Source organism: Triticum dicoccoides, chromosome 1B (genome assembly GCF_002162155.2).
Source record: "Triticum dicoccoides isolate Atlit2015 ecotype Zavitan chromosome 1B, WEW_v2.0, whole genome shotgun sequence".
Taxonomy (NCBI): domain Eukaryota; kingdom Viridiplantae; phylum Streptophyta; class Magnoliopsida; order Poales; family Poaceae; genus Triticum; species Triticum dicoccoides.
Window position 1 is genome coordinate 124,108,667 of NC_041381.1, and position 26,996 is coordinate 124,135,662.

Sequence of the window (26,996 nt, forward strand, 5' to 3'; positions counted from 1 at the left end):
ACGAGAATAAACATAACATAGTTCTGCTAGGGGCTCAGCACAACACACCCCTCAAATTAAACTAAGCACACCTGAAATCACACTAAGCAACTAATCCGTTAAACACTGCATTAGAACCACCATGAGCAACGACATTGCCACCTTACTCGGAGTCCACATCCACGTCCTCAACTTCATCCTTGTCCCTCTTCCTCTTTGTCCGATACTTCTTTGCTTGAACGGCACACTTGGCTCTTGCTCTTCATCCAACCCTTGTAGATATTGAAAGAAAGGTAGCCATCGATTGCATCATACTGGATGTGGTTTATATCAAGTACATTCCACTACCATGCATGACGATGAAACGTGTGCGGAGGTTTCTCTAGTTTACCGTACGAAGGATGAACCATGGCTCCTGCCAGGGTCAGCATTGAAGGATGATCACGAGAGGGCAGCAGTTGATTCTTCTGCAGGTTGAAGGGGTTCCTACAACGAGGCCTATCCGACCCAGGACCCTTCTGTTGTTCATAAAGTCTACAGTAACGAATTTGACTAGGCCGTCCTTGAGGAAGTTCTTAAAGTCCTGGCACTCAACGTCGGCATGGTATATGTGGTACACCAAGCATAAGTCATGCACCCAAACCTAGATCACGGTGGGCTTCTTATTCTCTTCCTCCTTTAGATCCTTCTCTTGTCCCAGGACTGTGGTGTACTCAACATCTAGCCCAGCAACCCACTCATCATTTGAGTTTTTGAACATCCGTCTGAAGCGAGCAAGGCATCCTTTCACCATCTCAGAAGAACGGGTGTAGATGACGTTGAACTCATCACCGGTGATGGTTCTGACCTTGTACTCACCGCCAATCATAGAGATTTGGGATGCCATGGATTTGGGAGGAGGGTTAGGATTAGTGGAACTACCGTAATGTGAAAGTACAAGATGACTAGGAGCGAACTGCCATAATGTGAAAGGACGTCCGGGGACGAGTAGGAGCGAACTACCAGCGGTTTTTCAATTGTAAAAATGCTGAGTGGGGCGTGCGAACAGCAGGGTAGTGGCTTGCTTTGTGGATAAATGGATTCATGCACAGTACTATGGTGTCCCAATTAGATGTTATGTCTACTCGACGCCCAATTAAATGGCTTTCGATGTCATGTCAAGCGTCGACAAAATTATAGGTGATAGGAAGATTTCCATTCTCCCATGATACGGGCTTCTGAGAGCCCTTGGATCTAAGATCAAACGGTTGCATGGCGTGATTCTAGACCTATGGGTGAATATCTTATCCTGGAGGGTTATTCTGCAAATGTTGAGCAACTTAGCATGCGACCGTTCGATCTTAGATCCAAGGGCTGCCAGTAGCCCGCATCATGGTCACGCCTACCATGACCATCGCCTCGCTCGCACGGTCGCACCCTTGGAGATTTAACATGGTGCATTAGGCTATCTGATGTTGGCATGTCATACATAGTCATCACTTAGTCACTCATACTACAACAAGGTTATCTATAAGGTTGGCTATAAGGGTATTTTTTACTTCTCTCTATCTCTTTCTTCGTAGTATTTATTGCATTTGCCAAGGAGTGACCTCTTCCAATGAAATGGTGCTTAGATGAGGTGCTAAGGGCATTAAATGGCTTAGCAATCAAGTCCCCTATGCATAGATGCTTAGTTTTTTGTTGCTAAGTTTGCTTCATTTAATTAGCTATAGACTCAAAATTGTCTTTTCACCTAGGTACATGCGCTTAGCACAGTTTCTTCCTTGGGTCACCAAACTAGTCTCTCTCTTCTTAATTAACTTGTCACATCAGACTTTATGCCTATCTGGCAAGCTTAGCACCTGTAGGAGAAAGTAAGTACAAAGTGAGCTATAAGCCCGCTTTACATGGCATTTTTGCATATGTGGAGGAAAGAGGCAAGGCAAAAGAGGAGGAGTGGGATCTCATGCAAGAGCCAGCCTCTACATGGTGGAGCATTGGGAGAGGCACCTGTATGGAGGTGGTCAGGAATCAGGAGACTCACACCGGTCATAGCACCGCAGTTAAAATGATAATGGTAAGTCAAATCACGGGCCCCACCTGTCCAGCAGTAACTCGCTGTCAAATCACACAGCCCTACGTTTGCAGCAGCCTACCCCCTCATCTTCTCGCATCTCTGTCGAACCGACTAGGCGGAACTGCCCTGCTTATCGCGCAGGAAAAGCCCCGCCCTCGACTTTTAAATAGTACAATATACTAATTTTGTATCCATGGATTGCGCCATGGAGGAAAGCCTTAAGAAAACGGTGGTACACATGTACGGAGTATACAACACGCCCGTCGCGTTCGTGTCGCACCCCAGACGATCGGTCGGTCTGGCACGCGACTCTCCAAATGGAACGCACGTCATATTGTGTTTGCACACATATGTGGGACTGCAATTGAGAACCGACCATAGGCACACTCCCCGACCCCGCAAGTCGGGTGACTTAATAGAAGAGAGAGACGAGCGATAGTACTAGAGAAGTGTTGTACATACGTTGGTGCCTGAATGATCCCTGCAAGACAGAAGATCAGCTCGTCCATGCATGTGACCAGACTCCAGCAGACACGCCTGGATTGTCTATCGTTTACATATCGTGCAGGCTATGTTGTACAGGGTTGTAGTTCTGGTGATAAATCTAAAAAAGGGTTTCTTGTCATCCCGCAAAATTAGGTGTCATGCTCTTCGAATCACTGTGAGGGTTAAACAGCGACAACTCAGTTGGGCTAGTCATTGGGGGCACATGCATGAAGACTACTCGGTTGCCATCTAGGTCAAGCCGGCTATGTTAATTAGGACATCTATTGACAGACCCCTTTTCTACGAGTTTATCTTTAATTTGAGCTTTGATCCTCGTCTAGTTTATCCATCGGGATTCATCTTGTCTCCTTTGGGCAGTGAGGTTATGATTTATTTTCATGTAGCATTTTTTCGTGTTATATGTTATAATCTGGTGCTTCAGATCAAAATGACGACAACTACGCCTCCGGGGCACGTGCATGAAGACTTCTCGACAGTCATTGACAAGGTCAAGCTGGCTCCGGTTGACAAAAGAAAACTAGTACTCCACTATATAGGCAGGAGCCTCCGCGCTTGCTTGCTAGTGTTGCTCTCTTCACACTGTCTCGTCCTCTCCAGATCTAAACACGACAGCGGTGGCCACACTCTCTCCCTTTGCTCACCACTGGTCACAGATCCAGCCGTATCCTCTCCACCGAGGAAGGTGAGAAGGTGCAACGTTCACGCGGTCGTCCTCGGTGATCGCTCTTACCCACTGCCGGTGCGTCCCGATCAGCGTGCCTTGTCGTTCTTTCCCAAGCACCGTTGGCGAGGGAGGGCCTCTGACCCCTTCTTCCTTGCTACCGGAGTGTGGGCAGATCCAGCCTCCCACCGCCCACCTAGCGACATCCCGGCGACCCTTGGGTATAATTTCTTTCAAAACCGGCCTTGCTCTACTTCCCGAGCTCCTGACGTTGCTGCATTTGTATCTTTTACTATTTCTCAGGCCCCCTCGTAGATAGGATCGATTGGCTGTTCGAAAACCACCTAATTTTTTACTGTTAAGAGATAAAACTAGTTCATGCACTCGAATCTAGTACTACTTGGTTCAAACAACGAAGAAAGGGGGTGGGGTGGGGGAAGATTTGTTACCTGAATATAGGACTTGGTCGAAAGAGGAAATAATGGGGGCGAAAAGTAGCAGAGACTGGCTATCCAACTGGTCTATAGGTCTAATAGGGAAATAAAGTGAAACACAGTACAAACTCAATATAAACCCGATCTATTGGTTGAAAAAGGAAAGAAAGTGGGGACTGGGGACAAGTCAACAGAGTAAGTCCAGCACTATATTTGCTAGCCTCACACAGTATATGGTGGCTATACCGAACAAAAATGGGACCAACCCAGATATCTTGTTCTGATGTTTGTTGCCCCGAGCCACTCTTATGTAATGCCACTGGAAAAATGTAGCGGTCGCACTATTAAAAGTAAGGACACGTTAAACTAATGTTGTTTTCAATGTAATGCCTCCAGTAATATGAATCAATGGCACTTTTTTCATGTCGTGCTAAATTTCGAATTAAGATAAGTTGCTTCTTTATGTTAGAAATGCAACTTTCCTAGTCTGCCTACTCTCCCGTGCCCAAATACTGACTCTGTAGCAGCTGTTAATGTAATGTTACTGGTAAAATGAAGCAATGGCACCATTAAAGTAATGTCGTATTTAACAGTTGTCATAGTTAATCCTAATGCCCACACTAATATCTAGCAATGTTGCTGCTTTAGAAATTGCTACTGTCCTTGTAGGATTTCCATTCAGATAAGGAACATGCTTCTTTTCATTTGATGCATGTTTCATCACTTGTTAGTCACCCTCCTTTCCACCTTTTTTGTTCAAACAGAGATATACATTTCACGCTTGATCGTAGTTGAACTGCACAAATGATATCCAAATTATAGTTGAACATTCCAGGAGCTTCACGACCAACCTTGATGCTGCTCAATTTTATTGCAACTAATGAAGAAGAAGCTCTGTGGGTTTCGTTATCTGATGGAAATGGAACCGGGGCTGGAGCACTTTTCTTTAAAAAAAATAAGAAGAAGCTGCTAGCTCATGGGACATTGCTTCATTTTAGGTGAACCGCACTAAAAGGTCCCATGAATTGAATCATCCATGTTGGTGACTAGTGTCATCCCTTGTGGCTTTGACTGCAGATATGGTTCCCATCACGAGGTAAGTTCCTTTTTGGTTTGACCGTTTGCCAAAGATCTTGCATGTTGATCCTGCTCTTGTGCTACTATTTTCACACTGCCATGATAAAGCAGTAATATTATTATTTTGCACCTTAATCTAGTGGCACTATTAATTTGAGGCAATGTTTTGGCACCGCCAGTGCCATTGTTTTTTTCTATATCGAAAGAGGGGGTTCCCTCCGATTTCATTAAAGAAAACCAACCATAGAGAACCATTATCCGACAACATCTCAGTGTAAACGGGCAGTTATGCAACTACTACTAGAACAGACTGAGTACTAGCAGGAGACAAGTTCGCCACATAAGCCAGGCAGGTAGGGGGATGCAGCACCAGCTCGAACAAGTTTGGATTACAACCCAAATGCTACCACAGAAACATCAGGGGGAAGATAGGGACTGAAAGAGCGAGCTTCAGCATCCCAGTCTAAGCACCCCCGGCCTCCATCCTTGAGACGGACGGTACACCTCATTTTCCACCTGCTCGACCCTAGTGTCACTGATAAAATGAACTAATAATGCAGTTAAAATAGAGTGAGTGTCCTCTCTATCATTTCATTTCCAATGTAGATAAAGAAAGTGCTTCTATTTGTTAATGTATGTTTCATCAACTATTCCCATTGTTAATGTTTAAACGTTTCTGCAAACTGGGGTGCTTAATTTTAGTTGATCTGCACAAAAATAGAGATTTGAATGTCTCAAGGACCCTCCTTGTACTACCATTGTACACTGATGTTCATCACTGGCAGAAGGTGTATCAAGGAGACTTGGGATGATTTCCAGTATGAGGCGTACTGTATGAGGCATTGCAGGGCCCATATCGCCCTCGCAGCATGGCATATTATGATAATATCACAATAATTTCTTCTATTTATTAGTGTATGTTTCATCAACTAGTGCCACTATAATGTAATCACGCTTTTTCATTATTTGTGCAAACGGGGTTATTCAGCTGCATTTTTGTGGAACTGCACAAATGTACGGATGGAACCGGCATATATGCAGAGTGCGAGGTGTGCCAAGTAAAAATTACCGGCACCAACCATGCTTCATGCACGCATTGGCATCCACCACCACCAGTGGGATGTGTGGCGCTCTCTGTGGACGGATCTTTCTTGGCAGCAAATCCTCTAACCAACTACTAGTAGCTTATATTGGCGGTTTTCTAGGGAGTACTCTTTTCTAGAAGAAGCACCAATCTATTTTTCTTTATTTGTACACAGTGTCACAACTTTGACCCAAAGGTCTAGAGCTATTTTAGGGTGATTGGCGTAGTACTCGGAGACTGATTGTAAGCATGATTTTCATTAGCTGTCACATTGATTGTAAGCATGAGCAGATGGAAGATTAGGTTGGTGCGAAGCTTACCTTAAACCCTACCGCCGCCGTTGAAATGAGGCGAGCCTCGAGGGAACTATGGAGAATGGTGGGGAAGCGACGTCGCGCCATCCGGCCTCCTCTTCTGGTGGGAGAATGAATACTCCTATGGCTCAGGCTGGCTCTGCACCCTCACGAATGGCACACCGTACTCGATTGATTCGTTATCCTCTGGGTGCTCGACCTTCGACCTGTATGCCCACCACCTTCGCCTGACTTTCGCCTCGGGCAAATCTGTCTGCTCCATCGCCCAGAGGAGATAGTCGATGAAATCGAAGGACTGCTGCATGACTGCCGCCGAGGAGTATATCGCCACCGTCTCGCTCTTTCGCATACATTGCCACATGGTCCTCGTCGTCCTCAAAATCTCCCACCCATTGTCAAACCAAGTAAGGATCTCCTTCAACCTGGCTAACTTTGCCTGGTCGCCACCGGCGATCTGCCTGATTCGTTGCTGCATCCTCTCCATAGATGTCCTTCTGAGTGGTCTGGTGCTAGCTTTGGAAGATGGGAGGATAGATAGTGGTCTTGCAATATAGAAGAAGGAGAGGCGACATGGTGGTTTTGTAATGGAGATGATGGAGAGGAGAGGAGGTGGTTTTGCAATGGAGAAGAGGGAGAGACGCAACGGTGGTTTTGGAATGGAGATGATGGAGAGGAGAGGAGGTGGTTTTGCAATGGAGAAGAGGGAGAGGCGAGACAGTGGTTTTGGAATGGAGATGATGGACAGGAGAGGAGGTGGTTTTGCAATGGAGAAGAGGGAGAGGAGCGTGCGGCAGCGATTTAGGATTGGACGAGAGGGCCGGCGCACTGTGACTGGATCAAAATCAAAATCAATTTACCCTTCAATTAAGAAAGTGACCCCACATTAACTAGTCTCCCTTTTATTCTGGGTCATAATTGACCATGATTTTCACAAATAAAATATATGTTATACGTTGCAAAAATAATATAATTTGAAAGTACAGTCAGATACAAACCAAATGATACAATTTTTGGTGACATGCATTCACATTTTGCTTGTCAAAGACAGTACGTGGTCAAACTTTGACCCACAATACGCAAAACAAAAAAATACTTCCAAGACTAGTGCCACTCTTCCGCTCTTCTCCTCTTAAACCACCGCCGCTCCTCTCCTGTTCCAATCTAAATCCAGCGCCACTCCTCTCCTCTTCCATTCCAAAACCACCGCCCCTCCTCTCCTGTTCCAATCCAAAACCAGTGTCGCTCCTCTCCCATTCTAATCCAAAACCAGCGCTTCTCCTCTCCTCTTCCATTCAAAAACCACTGCCAGCGAGTGAAGGTGTTGTGGAGAAGTAGATCGATGGAGGAGTACAACCGATACGTGAGGATCGCAGACAACGACTGCTACGTCTTGAGCTTGCGTTGGTTTTCCTTGAAGAGGAAAGGGTGATGCAACACGGTAGCGTAAGTATTTCCCTCAGTTTTTGCGAACCAAGGTATCAATCCAGTAGGAGGCTCCTCACAAGTCCCATGCACCTACACAAACAAACAAAGAACTCACAACCAACACAATAAAGGGGTTGCCAATCCCTTCACGACCACTTGCGAAAGTGAGATCTGATAGAGATAATATGATAAGATAAATATATTTTTGGTGTTTTATGATATAGATTGGAAAAGTAAAGATGCAAATAAAAGTAGATTGAAAGCTTATATGATAAGAGATAGACCCGGGGGGCATAGGTTTCACTAGAGGCTTCTCTCAACATAGCATAAGTATTACGGTGGGTGAAAAAATTACTGTCGAGCAATTGATAGGAAAGCGAATAATTATGAGATTATCTAGGCATGATCATGTATATAGACATCATGTCCGTGACAACTAGACCGACTCCTGCCTGCATCTACTACTATTACTCCACACATCGACCGCTATCCAGCATGCATCTAGAGTATTAAGTTCATAAGAACAGAGTAACGCTTTAAGAAAGATGACATGACGTAGAGGGATAAACTCATGCAATATGATATAAACCCCATCTTTTTATTCTCGATGGCAACAATACAATACGTGCCTTGCTGCCCCAGCTGTCACTGGGAAAGGACACCGCAAGATTGAACCCAAAGCTAAGCACTTCTCCCATGGCAAGAAAGATCAATCTAGTAGGCCAAACCAAACCGATAATTCGAAGAGACTTGCAACGATAACTTAATCATACATAAAAGAATTCAGAGGAGATTCAAATATTTCTCATAGATAAACTTGATCATAAACCCACAATTCATCGAATCTCGACAAACACACTGCAAAAAGTGTTACATCGAATAGATCTCCAAGAAGAGGAAGGAGAACATGGTATTGAGATCCAAAAAGAGAGAAGAAGCCATCTATCTAATAACTATGGACCCGAAGGTCTGTGGTAAACTACTTACAACTCATCGGAGAGGCTATGGTGTTGATGTAGAAGCCCTCACTAGTAGAAAAACACCTAATAGTCCTGGTTCGTAAGGGCCTTTAGTCCCGGTTCATAAACCGGGACTAATGGGTCGTTACTAATACCTCCACCCATAAGTCCCGGTTCAAACACGAACTGGGACTAATGTGCCTCCACGTGGCCCTGTGCGCCGAGCCCAGTCAGGGGGCCTTTGGTCCCGGTTGGTGGCACCAACCGGGACCAAAAGTCCATGTTTTTTTGATGTGGCTGCTTTAGGGGTTTTGGGGGTTATTTTTAGGTTGTTATATTAACTAGCTAATAGAGAGAAGTGTCCTCTCTTATATCTTCGTCCTTGGTTTACCAACGCTGCTGCTATATATGTTCATTTTACCCGCTGATATAATAACTCATGCATGCTCGCATACATCAGCATATATAATAACAAGTACTCGTCCTATGCATCCTCATACAACTTCTACTCGTTATTAATAATAAGTCATACGATCATCATCCTCATAGTCATCGAACCCAACCATACATAATTGTTCTTAGCACATGATCATCAGTATCAGGTAGGACCTAAACACCCTTAAGGTAAAATAGCATAAAACAATATGGACCCTGACTCTCCATTATGAAGAATGGCGATCATCCTATCTCCAATTTTTGCCCTTCGCTGAATGTTGCTTCCAAGAAGCTCCTTACGACTGTCCATACATTTTTTCCATTCTTTGATTGTCATGTCTCCACTTCTTTTAGAAACCCGGTATGGACAGTTCAGATTCGTAGGAAGACCTGGTTGTATGTTCAAAACATGAAGGCTACCGTGTGTATACATCAGATGAGGCACACAATCATTCGGGATTATCTGTTGAAAAACATAGTAATAACTTCGTAGTTAGCAATGATATGATGTACTAGTTTTAGAAGTGTGCAAAAATATGCACGGATGTCGTAATAGTAAAAAATCTTACCAGGGTATCTCCATGGTAGTTACCGTAGTTCAACATGTGCACTAGTGGCACGTATTGACCATAATGTTGAGGAGTTCGATTGTAGACATTGTAATTCTCAAGATCAGTACAAAATGCAACCAGATGATTTTTCTCCTGGTAAGTTAGTTCAGAGCCTTCGGTGTAGTAGGTTATGTCTACCATCTTCGCACATTCTTTGAAGAATGAAAATAAGCTGTCAATGGAGAATAAGTTGTCAACTATTTTGAAATAAACAATATAAATTACTTAATAACTATGTTAAGCTCACATGGGGGAAGAATTGGAGGTGTATCCACAAGGACGAAAATCATAGGTCTCTCTTGCGCGATTGTAGGATCACCAAGATCCATGGTGACAAGCATACCCTCATCAAAACCATACATCTTGCAAAGTGCTTCCCAGTTTTTGCAACCAAAATGGGTTACACTCTGAGCATTGTACAGCTTTACTTGAATATCCACACCATGATGGGTACTTAGGATAATTTTTTTGGTTTCCATACTTTCATGGTCTTCAAAACCCATCCTCTCCAAGACATAGCGTCTTGCAAAGCATGAGATAAGCTAGTTGAATTGGAAAAGATGAAAAATACACGTTAAAATAGTTGAAGTCGTGCTTAATTACGAAAAAAACTATTGTCGTCGTTGCGTATCGTATGAACATCGAAGGTCTCCTCGAGCTTAATGCTGAAGCGCCGATCTTCGTCCAGCAGAATGAACCTGTCGCACATACCTCGGTCGTCGTGGCACCAATCGCACTCCCCCGGGCGGTTTTCATCGTCCGAGTGCGACATTTCCGGCCTAAGTTCATAATTCAAATATGAAATATATGTACTAAAAACCTAAATTAGATCATTATTATTAATCACGGGTTGACTATGGGTGATGGTATGTAGCTCCTCCTTTCATTCCCGAGTGCATTATTACAACAAATTGTCTAGCACACGGGAATGAAGGAGAAGCTACCCCCACGACTGCGTGGATGATGGAGGGGGGCTCCTAGATTTCTGCATGGAGTGCTCTTCAATTTTAGCATTCAAAGTAGGAGTACTTTTCCAATATGAGCATTCAATAAGCAAAACCAAATCGTAAAATAAAGTAGTATTCAAATTAGCATGCATTCAATTATAACCAAAAGTACATCATCTCTTGTGTCCGTACATCGTCGAATACTCCTCGAATACTATCATACATATAGCATCGCTAATTAATACAGCTAGAACCGTAGTGCCCGACGGGTATCATCGCGGGCGGTGGACACCCAAAGATAAGGAACGTTCACAGGATCATAGCTCCAGTGAGATCCCTGAAGAACCTGCCAGGTATTGTCGAACCTACCCTCCAACGCAACCATGTAGCGACGGTCGTGCTCATCCTCCTTGCTGACACGGTGACGTACCACCTCCGCGGTGTCAGGAAGCCTCGGCACCGTCACTGGCCCACGTGACCGCCACCAAACAAGGATCGGGTAAACAACGGGCTGCCTCCTCACCAACCTACGTCCCCCAGAAGGTAGCACCTCCCAATACCAGCCCGGCGGAGCCCAGTCCCGAACATGGCCCTGATCAAGCAGGCCTCCACCGCCGAGTCGATGACGATGAGGATGCGGGATAGGCATCGCCGATGTTGATGCGGGAACTACGTACTTCTATATATAGTTAAATAAAGTAGTTTTTATTAATTAAATCAACTATCTAGTTCAACTACTAAGCACTTACTATAAATAAATAAAGTAGCACTTACTATAAATAAATAAAGTAGCACTTACTACAAACTACTTCTATATATAGTTAAATAAACCGGTGTGAGCCCCCTTCGGTTGGCGAGGTGGGACTAAACTCTGGCCGCAACGAGGACCAACACTTCAGTCCCGGTTGGTGGTATGAACCGGGACTAATGGGCGTCCTTTGGTCCCGGTTCATGCCCCCAACCGAGACCAATGGTGGTGGGCCAGGAGCCAGGCCCATTGGTCCCGGTTCGTCCCACCAACCGGGACCAAAAGGTCCAGACGAACCGGGACCAATGGCCCACGTGGCCCGGCCGGACCCCGGGGCTCCCGAACCGGGTCAAATGCTCCCATTGGTCCCGGTTCTGGATTGAACCAGGACTAATGGGCTGACCTGGCCTGGACCATTGCCCCCTTTTCTACTAGTGCCTCTGTGGTCGATTCCCCCTCTGATGGAACCCCGACAAAGGCTCCAAGATGGGAACTCGCGGATATAGAAAGTTACTGTGGTGGAAATAGTTCTTCGGTGGCTCCCTTGATGGTTTGGGGTACATGGGTATATATAGAAGGAAGAAGTACGTTGGTGGATGCCCGAGGGGCCCACGAGACAGGGGGCGCGCCCTATAGGGGGGGGCGCCCTCCACCCTCGTGGCCGCCTCAGGAGCTTCTTGACTTGCACTCCATGTCCTCTGGATCACGTTCGTTCCAAAAATCACGCTCCCGAAGGTTTCATTCCGTTTGGACTCTGTTTGGTATTCCTTTTCTTCGATATACTGAAATAGGCAAAAAAACAACAATATGGGCTGGGCCTCCGGTTAGTAGGTTAGTCCCAAAAATGATATAAAAGTGTAAAGTAAAGCCCATAAACATCCAAATCAGGTAATATAATAGCATGGAACAATCAAAAATTATAGATACATTGTAGACGTATCAAGCATCCCCAAGCTTAATTCCCGCTCGTCCTCGAGTAGGTAAATGATAAAAATAGAATTTTTGATGTGTAATGCTACCTAGCATAATTCTCAATGTAATTTTCTTTATTGTGGCATGATTTGTTCAGATCCAAATGATTCAAGATAAAAGCTTATAAAACATAGAAATAATAATATTTCGAAGCATACTAACAAATAATCATGTCCTATCAAAATAACATAGCCAAAGAAAGCTCATCCCTACAAAATCATATAGTTAGGCCATGCTTTATCTTTATCACACAAAATACTCCCATCATGCACAACCCCGGTTTCAGTCAAGCAATTGGTTCATACTTTTTAACGCGCTTCAGCTTTTTCAACTCTTATGCAATACATGAGCGCAAGCCATGGACATAGCACTTTATGTGGCATATGGTGGTGGTTGTGAGGACAAAAAGGGAGCAGATAGTCTCACATCAACTAGGCGTATCAACGGGCTATGTAGATGCCCATTAATACATATCAATGTGAGTGAGTAGGGATTGCCATGCAACGGATGGACTAGAGCTATAAATGTATGAAAGCTCAACAAAAGAAACTAAGTGGGTGTGCATCCAACTTGCTTGCTCACGAAGACCTAGGGGGTTTTGAGGAAGCCCATCATTGGAATATACAAGCCAAGTTCTATAATGAAAAATTCTCACTAGTATATGAAAGTGACAACATAAGAGACTCTCAATCATGAAGGCCATGGTGCTACTTTGAAGCACAAGTGTGGAAAAAGAGATAGTAGCATTGTCCCTTCTCTCTTTTTCTCTCATCATTTCTTTCTTTTTCTTTTTCTTTTCCCCCTTTTTTTCTTTTTTTCTTTTTGGTGGGCTTCTTTGGCCTCTTTTTTATATGGGCTTCTTTGGCCTCTTTTTTATATGGGCTTCTTTGGCCTCTTTTATTTTTGTAAAGTCCGAAGTCTCATCCCGACTTGTGGGGGAATCACAGTCTTCATCATCCTTTCTTCACTTGGGACAATGCTCTAATAATGAAGATCATCACACTTTTATTGATTTACAATCTCAAGAATTACAACTCAATACTTAGAACAAAATATGACTCTATGTGAATGCCTCCGGTGGTGTACCGGGATATGCAATGAATCAAGAGTGACATGTATGAAAAATTATGAAGGTGGCCTTGCCACAAATACTATGTCAACTACATGATCATGCAAAGAGCAATATGACAATGATGGAGTGTGTCATAATAATGGAACGGTGGAAAGTTGCATGGCAATATATCTCGGAATGGCTATGGAAATGCCATAATAGGTAGGTATGGTGCCTGTTTTGAGGAAGGTAAATAATGGGTTCACAATACCGGCGAAAGTTGTGCGGCATAATAGAGGCTAGCAAAGTGGAAGGGTAAGTGTGCGTATGTCCATGGACTCGCATTAGTCATAAAGAACTCATATACTTATTGCAAAAGTCTACTTGACCTCGAAGCAAAGTACTACTACGCATGCTCCTAGGGGAAGGGTTGGTAGGAGTTAACCATCGCGCGATCCCGACCTCCACTCATAAGGAAAGCAATTAAAAGAGCATCCCATGCAACAAATTTGTCACATAACTTTTACCATACGTGCATGCTATGGGACTTGCCAACTTCAACACAAGTATTTCTCAGTTTCATAATTACCCATTTAGCATGACTCTAATATTACCACCTTCATATCTCAAAACAATTATCAAGCATCAAATTGATCATAGCTTTTAATGCACTTTCTATGATAGTTTTTATTATACCTAACTAGGATGCTCATCATTCTAGGACCAAATTTATAACCATAGAAAATACCATGCTGTTCTAAAAGACTCTCAAAATAATATAAGTGAAGCATGAGAGATCAACAATTTCTTCAAAATAAAGCCACCGCCGTGCTCTAGAAAATATAAGTGAAACACATAGAGCAAAATTATCTAGCTCAAAAGATATAAGTGAAGCACATAGAGTATTCTAATAAATTCCAATCAAGTGGGCTTCTCCAAAAAGGTGTGTACAGCAAGGATTATTGTGGTAAACTAACAAGCAAAGACTAATATCATACAAGACGCTCCAAGCAAAACACATATCATGTAGCGTATAAAAATATAGCTCCAAGTAAAGTTACCAATGAACGAAGATGAAAGAGGGGATGCCTTCCGGGGGCATCCCCAAGCTTAGGCTTTTGGCTATTCTTGAATATCTTGGGGTGCCTTGGGCATCCCCAAGCTTAGGCTTTTGCCACTCCTTATTCCATAGTCCATCAAATCTTTACCCAAAACTTGAAAACTTCACAACACAAAACTCAACAGGAAATATCATAAGCTCTGTTAGTGAAAGAAAGAAAAACCACCACATAAGGTACTGTAATGAAATCATTCTTTTTTTATACTGGTGATAAACCTACTATATTCCAAGTTCTCTATGGTTCATACCCTTAAATACTAGCCATAGATGCATCAAAATAAGCAAACAACACACGAAAGGCAGAATCTATCAAAAACAGAACAGTCTGTAGCAATCTGTAACTATCGGTTACTTCTGGAACTCCAAAAATCCTACAAAAATAGGACATTCTAAGAAATTTATCTATTGATCTACATCAAAAAGAACGAACGCAAAAGCACATTTCCGTGATTTATTGAATTTTTTCTCGTGAGCGCAAAGTTTCTGTTTTTTAGCAGAATCAAATTAACTCATACCATAGGTTATCCTATAGGTTCTACTTGGCACAAATACTAAATAAAACATGAAAACACATCCAAAAAGAAAGGTGATGCAAAATTTATATCTAAACAGGAATAAAAACAAAGAACACAAATAAAATTGGGTTGCCTCCCAACTAGCGCTATTGTTTAACGCCCCAAGCTAGGCATAAAAGCAAGGATAGATCTAACTAGTGCCATCTTTGGCACTTGATTCATAAGTAGCTCACATGATAGATTCATAAGGTAATTTGATTTTCTTTCTTGGAAAGTGCTCCATGCCTTTCCTTAGTGGAAATTGGAATCTAATATTCCCTTCCTTCATATCAATAATCGCGCCAATCGTTCTAAGGAAAGGTCTACCAAGAATAATAGGACAAGAAAGATTGCAATCTATATCAAGAACGATAAAATCTACGGGCACAAAATTTCTTTTTGCAACAATGAGAACATCATTGATCCTTCCCATTAGCTTTTTAATGGTGGAATCCGCAAGGTGCAAATTTAAAGAGCAATCATCAAGATCATGGAAACCTAGAATATCACATAAAGTTTTCGGAATCGTGGAAACACTAGCACCCAAATCACATAAAAGCAAAACACTCATAATCTTTAATTTTAATCTCTATAGTAGGTTCCCACTCATCATTAAGTTTTCTAGGTATAGAAACTTCCAAATTAAGTTTTTCATCAAAAAATTGCATCAAGGCATCAACAATTTGTTTGATAAAGGCTTTATTTTGACTATAAGCATGAGGAGAATTCACAACGGATTGCAACAAGGAAATACAACTTTCTAAAGAAAAATTACCATAATAAAATTCATTGAAATCCAAGATAGTGGGTTCAATGCTATTTAAAGTCTTGACCTCTCCAATCCCGCTTTTACCAAATTTAGCATCAAGATCTAAAAACTCCAAATTATCGGAACGCCTTTTAACCAAAGTTGATTCACTGCCAGTCCCATTATTACTAAGATTCATATTGCAAAACAAAGATCTAATAGGGTATACATCAATAACTTTAAGATGTTCATCATTATTTTCATGGAAACTTGAAGAACACGCTTTAACAAAGCAATCTTAATCTAGCGGTTCTTTCTTTGCACTCGTCAATGAAACTTCTCAGAGCTTTTAGAGACTCATTGATATCATGCTTAGGAGGAGCAGCTCTAAGTTTTAGAGAACCAATTTCAAGAGAAAGTCTATCAACGTTCCTAGCCAAATCATCAATTTTAAGCAATTTTTCTTCAAGCAATGCATTAAAATTCTTTTGAGAGATCATAAATTCTTTCACACTATTTTCAAAATCAGAGGGAATCTTATTAAAATTACCATAAGAATTATTGTAGGAATTGCCATAATTATTAGAGGAATTACTAGGGAACGGTCTAGAATTAAAGTTTCCTCTATAAGCATTGTTACAAAATTATTCCTACCAACAAAATTCACATCCATAGATTCATTATTATTCTCAATCAAAGTAGACAAAGGCATATCATTGGGATCAATAGGAGCACTCTTAGTAGCAAACAATTTCATAAGCTCATCCATCTTTCCACTCAAAACATTAATTTCTTCTATAGCATGCACTTTTTTACTAGTAGATCATTCGTTGTGCCATTGAGAATAATTAGCCATGATATTATCAAGGAGTTTTGTAGCTTCTCCTAAGGTGATTTCCATAAACGTGCCTCCCACGACCGAATCTAAAAGATTTCTAGAAGCAAAATTCAATCTGGCACAAAAAAATTGTATGATCATCCATAAATTCAAACCATGAGTTGGGCAATTGCGAATCATCAATTTCATTATTTCCCAAGATTGGGCAACATGCTCATGATCAAATTGTTTAAAATTCATAATATCGTTCCTAAGAGTGATGATCTTAGCGAGAGGAAAATACTTAGAGATAAAAGCATATTTACACTTGTTCCAAGAATCAATACTATTTTTAGGCAAAGACGAAAACCAAACTTTAGCACGTTCTCTAAGTGAAAACGAAAATAACTTCAATTTAACAATATCATTATCCGTATCTTTTTTCTTTTGCATCTCACACAAATCAACAAAATTGTTTAGATGGGTAGAGGCATCTTCACTAGGAAGGCCGTAGAATTGATCTTTCATAACAAGATTGGGAAAAGCAGCATTGATTTCACAAGACTCAACATCATTAAGAGGAGCAATCAGAGTACTAAGGAAATCATTATTATTGGTATTGGAGAAATCACACAATTTGGTATTATCTTGCGCCATGGCAACAAGTAATCCAACACACAAGCACACAGAAAAAGGCAAGCGAAAGAGAGAGGAAGAAGAGGGCAAGCGGAAAAGAGAGGAGATTGGGAAAGAGAGGGCGAATAAAATGGCAAGGGTGAAGTGGGGGATAGGAAAGCAAGAGGCAAATGGCAAATAATGTAAATGCGAGGGAGATGAGTTTGTGATGGGTACTTGGTATGTCTTTACTTGAGCGAAGACCTCCCCAGCAACGGCGCCAGAAATCCTTCTTGCTATGTCTTGAGCTTGAGTTGGTTTTCCTTGAAGAGGAAAGGGTGATGCATCATGGTAGCGTAAGTATTTCCCTCAGTTTTTGAGAACCAAGGTATCAATCCAGTAGGAGGCTCCTCACAAGTCCCACACACCTACACAAACAAACAAAGAACTCGCAACCAACGCAATAAAGGGGTTGTCAATCCCTTCATGGCCACTTGCGAAAGTGATATCTGATAGAGATATTATGATAAGATAAATATATTTTTGGTGTTTTATGATATAGATTGGAAAAGTAAAGATGCAAATAAAAGTAGATTGAAAGCTTATATGATAAGAGATAGACCCGGGGGCCATAGGTTTCACTAGATGCTTCTCTCAAGATAGCATAAGTATTATGGTGGGTGAACAAATTACTGTCGAGCAATTGATAGAAAAGTGAATAATTATGAGATTATCTAGGCATGATCATGTATATAGGCATCACGTCCGTGACAAGTAGACTGACTCCTACCTACATCTACTACTATTACTCCACATCGACCGCTATCCAGCATGCATCTAGAGTATTAAGTTCATAAGAACAGAGTAACGCTTTAAGAAAGATGACATGATGTAGAGGGATAAACTCATGCAATATGATATAAACCCCATATTTTTATCCTCGATGGCAACAATACAATACATGCCTTGCTGCCCCTGATATCACCGGGAAAGGACACCGCAAGTTTGAACCCAAAGCTAAGCACTTCTCCCATGGCAAGAAAGATCAATCTAGTAGGCCAAACCAAACCAATAATTCGAAGAGACTTGCAAAGATAACTCAATCATACATAAAATAATTCAGAATAGATTCAAATATTTCTCGTATATAACTTGATCATAAACCCACAATTCATCGGATCTCGACAAACACACCGCAAAAAGAGTTACATCGAATAGATCTCCAAGAAGAGGAAGGAGAACATGGTATTGAGATCCAAAAAGAGAGAAGAAGCCATCTAGCTAATAACTATGGACCCGAAGGTCTGTGGTAAACTACTCACAACTCATCTGAGAGGCTATGGTGTTGATGTAGAAGCCCTTCGTGGTCGATTCCCCCTCCGACGGAGCGCCGGCGAAGGCTCCAAGATAGGATCTCGCGGATACAAAAAGTTATGATGGTGGAAATAGTTCTTCGGTGGCTCCCTTGATGGTTTCGGGGTACATGGGTATATATAGGAGGAAGAAGTACGTCGGTGGATGCCCGAGGGGCCCACGAGACAGGGGTGCGCCCTATGGGGGGGCGCCCTCCACCCTCGTGGCCGCCTCGGGAGCTTCTTGACTTGCACTCCAAGTCCTCTGGATCACGTTCGTTCCAAAAATCACGCTCCCAAAGGTTTCATTCTGTTTGGACTCCGTTTGATATTCCTTTTGTTCGATATACTGAAATAGGCAAAAAAGCAGCAATACGGGCTGGGCCTCCGGTTAGTAGGTTAGTCCCAAAAATGATATAAGAGTGCAAAGTAAAGCCCATAAACATCCAAAACAGGTAATATAATAGCATGGAACAATCAAAAATTATAGATACGTTGGAGACGTATCAGCGACCCTGTGAAGCTAGTTAGGATGTTGGAGATACAGTCTTGGTTTGACAACAAGGACCAACTAGCGGCGACGGCGACATCCATGGCCAAAGGCGGCGATACTCCCGGAAGGAGTCGTGTGGGAGTACATAGAGCTGCTCATCTGGGTCATGGAACAAACAGATTCACCCAATCCAATCGTGAGGGAGTAGTGGTGGGAGTATCGATCCCAAATGGAGCATCCACCAGAGATTGATGGATCGAGCATCTACAGGGTGCTGTTTGTGAGGGTGTCATGCCAGAACGAGCCGGTGGAGTCTTCATCGACTGAACCCAGCTGCAAGAGGAGAAAAGTAGTTGGCCCGACGATGCTTCCCCACCATCCTCTCCCTCACCGTTCACATCATCTCACGGGGCGGTTGTCTGCCACCGAGGAATAGGAGGGGACTACCCCCCCAGCTCAATAGTCGGGCAGGTTGTGAATTGTCAGGAGGAGCTTAGGGTTGTCATTATTTGCAGGTTGTGAATTGTGTTTTGTGTTGTGTATTTTGATAGTACTTTCAGATATGAATGTCTTTTGAATTTCAGATTTGCAATATTGAGCATATGAAGTATTTTTTGAATTCTAGAGATCTATTTTTAGCACTTAAAAATGTAGTTTCATAGGAGTATAAAAGTGTAGATAATGTGATTCTCCGAGAAGAAACTGCAAGTTTCAGTTTCAGATAAGAAACTGCAAGTTCAGTTTCAGATAAGAAACTGCAACTTGCAGAGGCAGAGCATTTTTATTAACACGGCCTTTTCAAATAGTGTTAACATCATGTTGGAAGTTTTATTCATGGTCTAAAATGGAACTACCAGCCAGTTAACATCATGTTGATCAACATTCATGCATAGCACATCTTCATATGATGCACAGTCAAAAAGATATGCTATTTTCAAAATGCCCACACAATGTCGAGTGTGCGAAAAACAGAGAAAACGAGGGACGAAGTTTTGGCAAGTGTTGGACGTGGTGTGCATAGATGAAAATGGGGACCCACATGTCAACAAAGGCAGAGGCAAAAAATTTGGCGATATTTTCCTTGCATCAGGTGGAATCGAACCCAGGCGGAACAGCTGTCGGGTAGTGTCACTTGGCCACTAGGCTAGTTCAGTAGTTTGGTTACTAGTAAGGCACTTCCTCAGGTGGTCGGATCTCCTCCTACGCCTTTGTGTGCTTGCCGCGGCCCCACTGTCTGCCATTGTGAACATGTTGAACAAACGAGAGGAATCTAGAGAGGACTGTATGTGGAGAGGCGGACAGTAGGGACCCACCAGGTCTATGGCCGTACGCAAGCAAGTGCCTCATCGAAAAAAATACTTCCTCCTAATGCTATACTGACGTTGGGGCCCATGGATTTTTCAACATAGTTACATTTTTTTAGGTGCTTCAACGTAGTTACCATAGGAGATAAATTCACAACGAAGCCGGGAAGCTGGCAGGTATCATTTATTATCACTCGGGCAGCAAGTAACAGCTGGGTTTTGGGCTGCCCCGTCTAGGCTTTCTTTTTTAACATGCGCAGCCGACGACATGCTGGTTTGTATTTTCTTGAGGGCCATCATGTATCGACCGGCCTATGGACCTCCCATCCGAGATTTTATTTTTCCTGAAACATTGGCAGCCCAATTTATGTATTTTTTTAAAGAAAACACAGAGGTTTGTTCTATTTTTCTATATAAGAATAGGAACGCCTGGTCCAACTTATATTTCCCTTCTAACTATATTATATATTTAAATTATTTTATATGTTATTATATATTATTGTTAGTGTCATCATATATTTAACAGATACATACATATGTAAGAAAACAATATCCCACATCTTATTAACTTATAAAAATAATTTCTTAACAATAAAATCCTGGATTGTTTTGGCAATGAAAATCCTGGTGATTATGTAAAAAAGCTTGGTAAGATTTAAGGACCAATGTAATAATAAATCACTTATTATTTAAATATATTTATAACAGAACACTCATCCCCTGTTTATTTTTTGATAACATTGTTGCGCCCAACCCAACATTATAATTAGAATCAGCCCAACAAAATTGTATATTTCAAGAAAGTGCAAATGGCCTATAATTTTTTAGGAAAAAAATAAATGGTCCGCATGGACGCTACATTATTTGTTCACCCAGCCCATCTAATGGACTGTAATTATAGAAAAAATATCAAATTGACTGTAAATTCTACCCCACAAAAAAAGACCGTAAATTCTAAAAAAATGGGTTGAATACGTGCCACATTTTTGGAGGCTGAAATATGGGCCAATAGGTCGAAGCCAACGCAAGTCATTGTCAACTTAGTCAACAAATGATTCTGACATTGTTAGCCGTTGGATTTACATCCAACGACCGGCATCCATCTTCAATCTCTCGTCTTCTTCCTCCAGCGCCACCGGGACCACCTGCTCCCGCCTCATGCTGCTAGCAGCTCTGCTTAGCATGCTTCACTGTGAAGAGCTACTCCGCCGTTGGCCAGGCCATCTCTCCACCCCTCCATACCTCCTGTTCTTCTCCACTGACTGCCGAACCACACTGCACTAGAACCAGTTAACCCTCGTACATCTCTCCATTTGCGACTCTACTCCCGCGTCTTCCCATCTCTGGCTCGTTGTTGTCCAGGGCCTCGCCATCGTCCACCACCTTCGATGCGCTCGGCGTGGAGTGGTCAGCATGGTCAATGAATGACACCATCGGAAGTAGTCTATGCGTGGAGAGGCTGACAGCTGGGTCCACGGCCGCACGCAAGGAAATGCCTCCTTATTACGCGCAAAATAATGATTCCTCCACCTGACAGCTGGGACCCACCTGAAGGGCCTCTATATTTCGTGAAAATAAGTTCCCCCAGCTGACAGGTCGGACCCACCATCTATATCTTCGCATGGAAGGAAGTGCCTCCTTATTACGCACAAAAAATGAATACCCCTTGCTAGCTGGGACCCACCATAGTGGGAGGCTGACTTGTGGGACAACTAAGTTGACGGGGACAGAGGGCTTTGTCCACTTAGTCAATATGAATGATTCTAGCTCCAGTGACCGTACGATGTCCATCCAATGGCCGTAGTGCTTCTTCAACCTCTGGTCTTCTTGCTCCGGCCGCCCAAACCAGCACCGGTCGTGCCACGTGCTCCTGCCACCCATGGCCGGCTGTGATGCCGCGGAGGCCTCACCGCCAAATACTACTCCCACCGCTGGCCAGGCCATCCCTCTACTCACCCACACCCCCTGTTATTCTGCGGTGATGGCAGCCTCACACCGCAGTTGAACTAGTGAACCCTCGTACTCCTCTCCGCGTGGGCATCCACTGCCACGTCTTCCCCGGCTCCACGTCATCCCCTTCCAAGGCCTCGCCATTGTCCATCGCCCTGGTGCTCTCGGCACGGCGTCGTCAACGTGGTCAAGGAACGAGAAGAGTACTGTACGTGGAGAGGCTGACAGCTGGGTCCACGGCAGCCGCAAGGAATTGGCTCCTTATTACGTGCAAAATAATTCTTCCTCCACCTGTCAGCTGGGACCCACCGGATGGGCCACTGTATTTCACAAAAAAACATTTTCCCCCTGACTGCTGGGACCCACCAGCTACTTCTTCGCACGCAAGGAAGTGTGTCCATATTACGGGCAAAAAAACAATTCGCACCCCTGACTGCTGGGACCCACCAGCTACATCTTCGCACACAAGGAAGTGCCTGACAGTCGGGACCCACCTGGTCGAAGCATACATAGCATTGTCATTCTGGTCGCGAATGTGTACGTACATACGATCGGTCTTTCTACAGGCTGCAGCGATGAACTGTGGCTATGTAAGGAAGGGCACGTGTCGTAGTAGAGGCGCGCACGTAGCATGTACACGTACGTACAGCGGCCAGGGTGCAAGAAAGAAAATACGGCCACATACGTACATACGGGAGGGGTCTCAAACACCTACTCGCGCATACGTATGCCCAAGGCTCGTGTACATGGCTGGGTCGGAACGGAGAAACTGTGTCGTCGTCGTGTTCATGGGGAGGCAACCGACTGCGTCAGAACGAAATGCGTCGACGTGTTTATCGGGTGGGCTTGGACGGAACATTAGATGGAAATGAGGCCTGACGTACCGCAGAACAGAGGAAATGGCCTTGCGTTCGATCGGCCACGGCAAAACGGGACCCTGTTCGTTGGGAGGGGTTTGGCGTACCGCAAAACGGAGGAAACGGACTTCTGTTGGACTTCCTACGGTCAAAACGGGGTCCTGTTGATCGGGAGGGGTGTGGCGTACCACAAAACAGAGGAAATAGACTTGTGTTGGAGCGCTAGGTCGAAACGAGGGTCCTGTTCATCGGGAGGGGTGTGGCGTACCGCAAAACAGGACTCCACGGGGTATTGTTCATCTCCACCATCGACCTCCTCCAACCTTCACGGGCTACTGTTCATCCAACGTCGACCTCCTCCAGCCTTCACCTGCGAGTGTTCATCCACGGGCTCCTGTTCATCTAGCCTCCACCGCGCGCTCCTCCACCGGCTACTGTTCGACCAACCCTGCCACGGCCTCCTGTTCAACCACCCCTCCACGGGCTACTGTTCATCCAGCCCTCCACTAGCTACTATTCAACCAGCGCTCCACCGACTACTGTTCAACCTTCCCTCCACGGGGTCTTGTTCATCCACGCCCAACCAGCTCGATCGATCGGGGTCCTGTTTATCCAGCGACAACACCACGGGGTCCTGTTCATCCAACCCCCATCGAGAACTATTCATCCAAACCCCCAACAACACTCACTATTCATCTAGAGGTAGCACCGACCGGCTTCAGTTAGCAGCAGTAGCGAAGGAATCGCTCGATCGCTCGGGTTCAGTAACGGATAGCCTCCAGTGCAATCGCTTGGGTTCAGTAGGCGAACGCCTCGCTCGGGTTCAGTTAGAGCCCAACGCCTCGCACCCACGCGCGTACATGTACAAGATAAACGCGCATCGCTCGGCCCCCGAGCACCCACCGTAACCGGGAACTCCCTGAAATTTTCCTCACCCTAGCATCTACCACGGTTTTTTCCGTCATGGACGGCCCAAAGAATGTCATACAACTGCGTCTCCAGCCCGCCAGGACGAAAAGCCCATTTTCTGTCATGATTTTTTGTCATAGAAGTAGGAGCCCACCACATCTATGATGATACCGGGTTTTGTCACAATTATCGTCATAAAGTGTCATAAGTATGACAGAAAAAAATTCGTTCGACCCAAAATGTCACGGATGTGTCTTTTTTTGTAGTGTTACCTGCCCGCGCCGACGCCACGGCGGCGCTGGCCCAAGCCCACGCCGACTCTGCCTCCAGCTCCGCCTCGGCCCGGTTCCGGTCCCGTTAGGCCAGGCCCTCGACATTGACCGGGTCCAGGCCGAGGTCCAGATCGGCCACCTCCTCGTCCCACTCGATAACGATAGACCGGGTTTTCCAGAACATAGCGCCACCAAGGAACGCGGCCTCCTACACAGCCAACGCCAGCGATACTGGCAACCTGAAGCACAATGGAGTAAAAAAGCAAGACCCAAGAGTGACCACTCGGCGACTCGCCAGGATTCAGCGGGCCACATGCAAAGAAGCAGCGGGCCGCCAAGCCATGCGGTGGAGGTGTGAAGCGTCCGGTGGTGCGGGGACGCAACTCGGCAAGGAACCAACCTCGGCCTGCCAAAATCTCAAAGCCGGACACGGCTACGGCGGGCGATTCGCGGTCGCTGCTGATCTTGGCGTCCACCTCCGGCCACGGAGCTCCTCATCCACCTCCGCCGACCGGCGCCCATAGAGGAAGATGTGGCCACGCCGATGGCAACCGCGTCCAACGCATTTAAGAATATGTCCCAAAGGTAAAAAAACACGCTTGTCCATTTGTTTGTTGTTTCAGTTGTCGATTCCAATAGAATGCGAAGTTGATTACGTGTACATCCGTTTATACTCTTGATGACGAAGCTTTCATGCACGCGACAAATGTAACAAATGATGATTATTCACATGACTATGCATGGCAAGAATGTGAAACTCAACATGACAATCTCGACATGGATGATGAGGGCTTCGTTATGAGGGAAGAACCAAAAATTATACCAATGTTGAAGGTGTGTTGATTTTCATCACATGGAAGAAAGTCTCTCAAGATGCAACTATTGGGACCGACCAATCCGCCAACACTTATTGGCAATGCATCAAGGAGTACTTCGATGAGAGCAACACTAGCGGCCACTATCACTCAAGTGACTCCTTTCGTCAATGTTGGGGCACCATCAACGCCGACAATGGAGAGGACGCAAATTAAGTGATGTCTATGTGCATTTTCATTTGTTCGACCAAGAGCTTTGTGACATTTGACTTTTTCTTGTAGGATTTTAAACTTTGGTTGATGATGCACTTTTGTTGGTAGAATTATGAAAATTCAATGTGCAAATGTGGTTGTACAGCGACCGAATAGTAGTCGTGCGGCTGGCGGCTGGTTTTACATATCTAGTTTGCATCTTATATTAGGTTGCTCTTTTACATCTCCATTTTGCATCATCTGTTGGAGTTGACACTTTTTTGGAGATGCAAAAAGCACATTTTGGAGATGTAAATCTCTTGTTTTACATCTCTAAATTTGCATCTTCTATTGGAGATGCTCTAAGCATGGCAATTCCACCTTAGTTTGTTTTTTGGCGGGAAATTACCGAGCTTGTCAACTAAATTTGCCATCCTCGCATCATCTAAATTTGCCATAAAAACGAAAGATTTGTCATTTCGGTTCTATTATTATGTCCCTTCTGTTTGATTTCGTTGGAAGGTAATTTTTCCTTTCTTGCAAGACTCCTTGCTCTTGTTTCCTTTTATTCTTCAAGAAAATTTGTCTGCATTTATACATCGTAATAGGAAGGGGAGCCTTGGCGCAGTGGTAAAAGCTGATGCCATGTGACCATGAGTCACAAATTCAAGTCCTAAAAACAGCCGCTTACAGAAATGTAGGGAAAGGTTGCGTACAATAGACCCAAAGTGGTTGGACCCTTTCCCAGACCCTGCGCAAGCGAGAGCTACATGCACCGGGCTGCCCATTTCTTTTATACATCATAATAGGATGCATTCTATCAGCAAAAACCTGAATGCATTGGCCTATCTTTATGTATTGCTTTATGAGAAAAGAAAATGGTGCAGGTTGTGCAGCCATTAATGAGGTTGCAGCTAAAGTATGTTGAATAAGCTTATTAAAAATGTAAGGTTGATGCATACCATACACTGTTTTTCTTTGCTTTGTGGAATGCATATCAGTTTTGTTTATCTTCTTTTTGGAGCCCTTATATATCTATTCACAATCTACACAAATTATTGTTGTTGCTTTTGGTTACTGGAACAACATGGAAATGTTGAATACAAAGTTCTGGATATGGCCGACTGATTGATGGCCAGTTTGTTTTTCACCAAGAGCCAAACTGGATTTCTGAAGGTAAGGAGGCTTTTATACCAATGTATATACTAAATGTTTAGGCTATTTTTCTCCCACCAAAATTAGTATGCATGCTCTATGAAAGGAAAAAACCGAATCTGAACTGAATTATGTGCTTGGAGTGTAATAATTTTTTAGTGCCTGATAAAGATCTTTCCGAGAACTTTTAATTACGTAAAACTAATGGCGCGGAGAAGCATGCGTCAGCTTATCATGGAATATAGCAATCACGGTCATGTATAGGCAAAGGAACAAACATATAACATTCTTATTAAGCTTATACACTTTCACCTATTCTTTCTATCACCATCACCTTTAACCATCATTGTTGGGGAAACCTAATTACATAGCATACTAGAACTAGAGTCCTCACACCGACCTATGCATACTAGTTTTGGGCTTATGGTGATAAAGGAACATTATTCTCAAGACAAGGGAAACAAAGACCTAAAAATGGTTGTTCTTGGTGGATGTGCTTTGACAGACCTGCTTGTTTTTCCTTTCCGATGACGCCATACCTGCTACTTCTTGAGCTTGCGTTGGTTTTTCCCTTGAAGAGGAA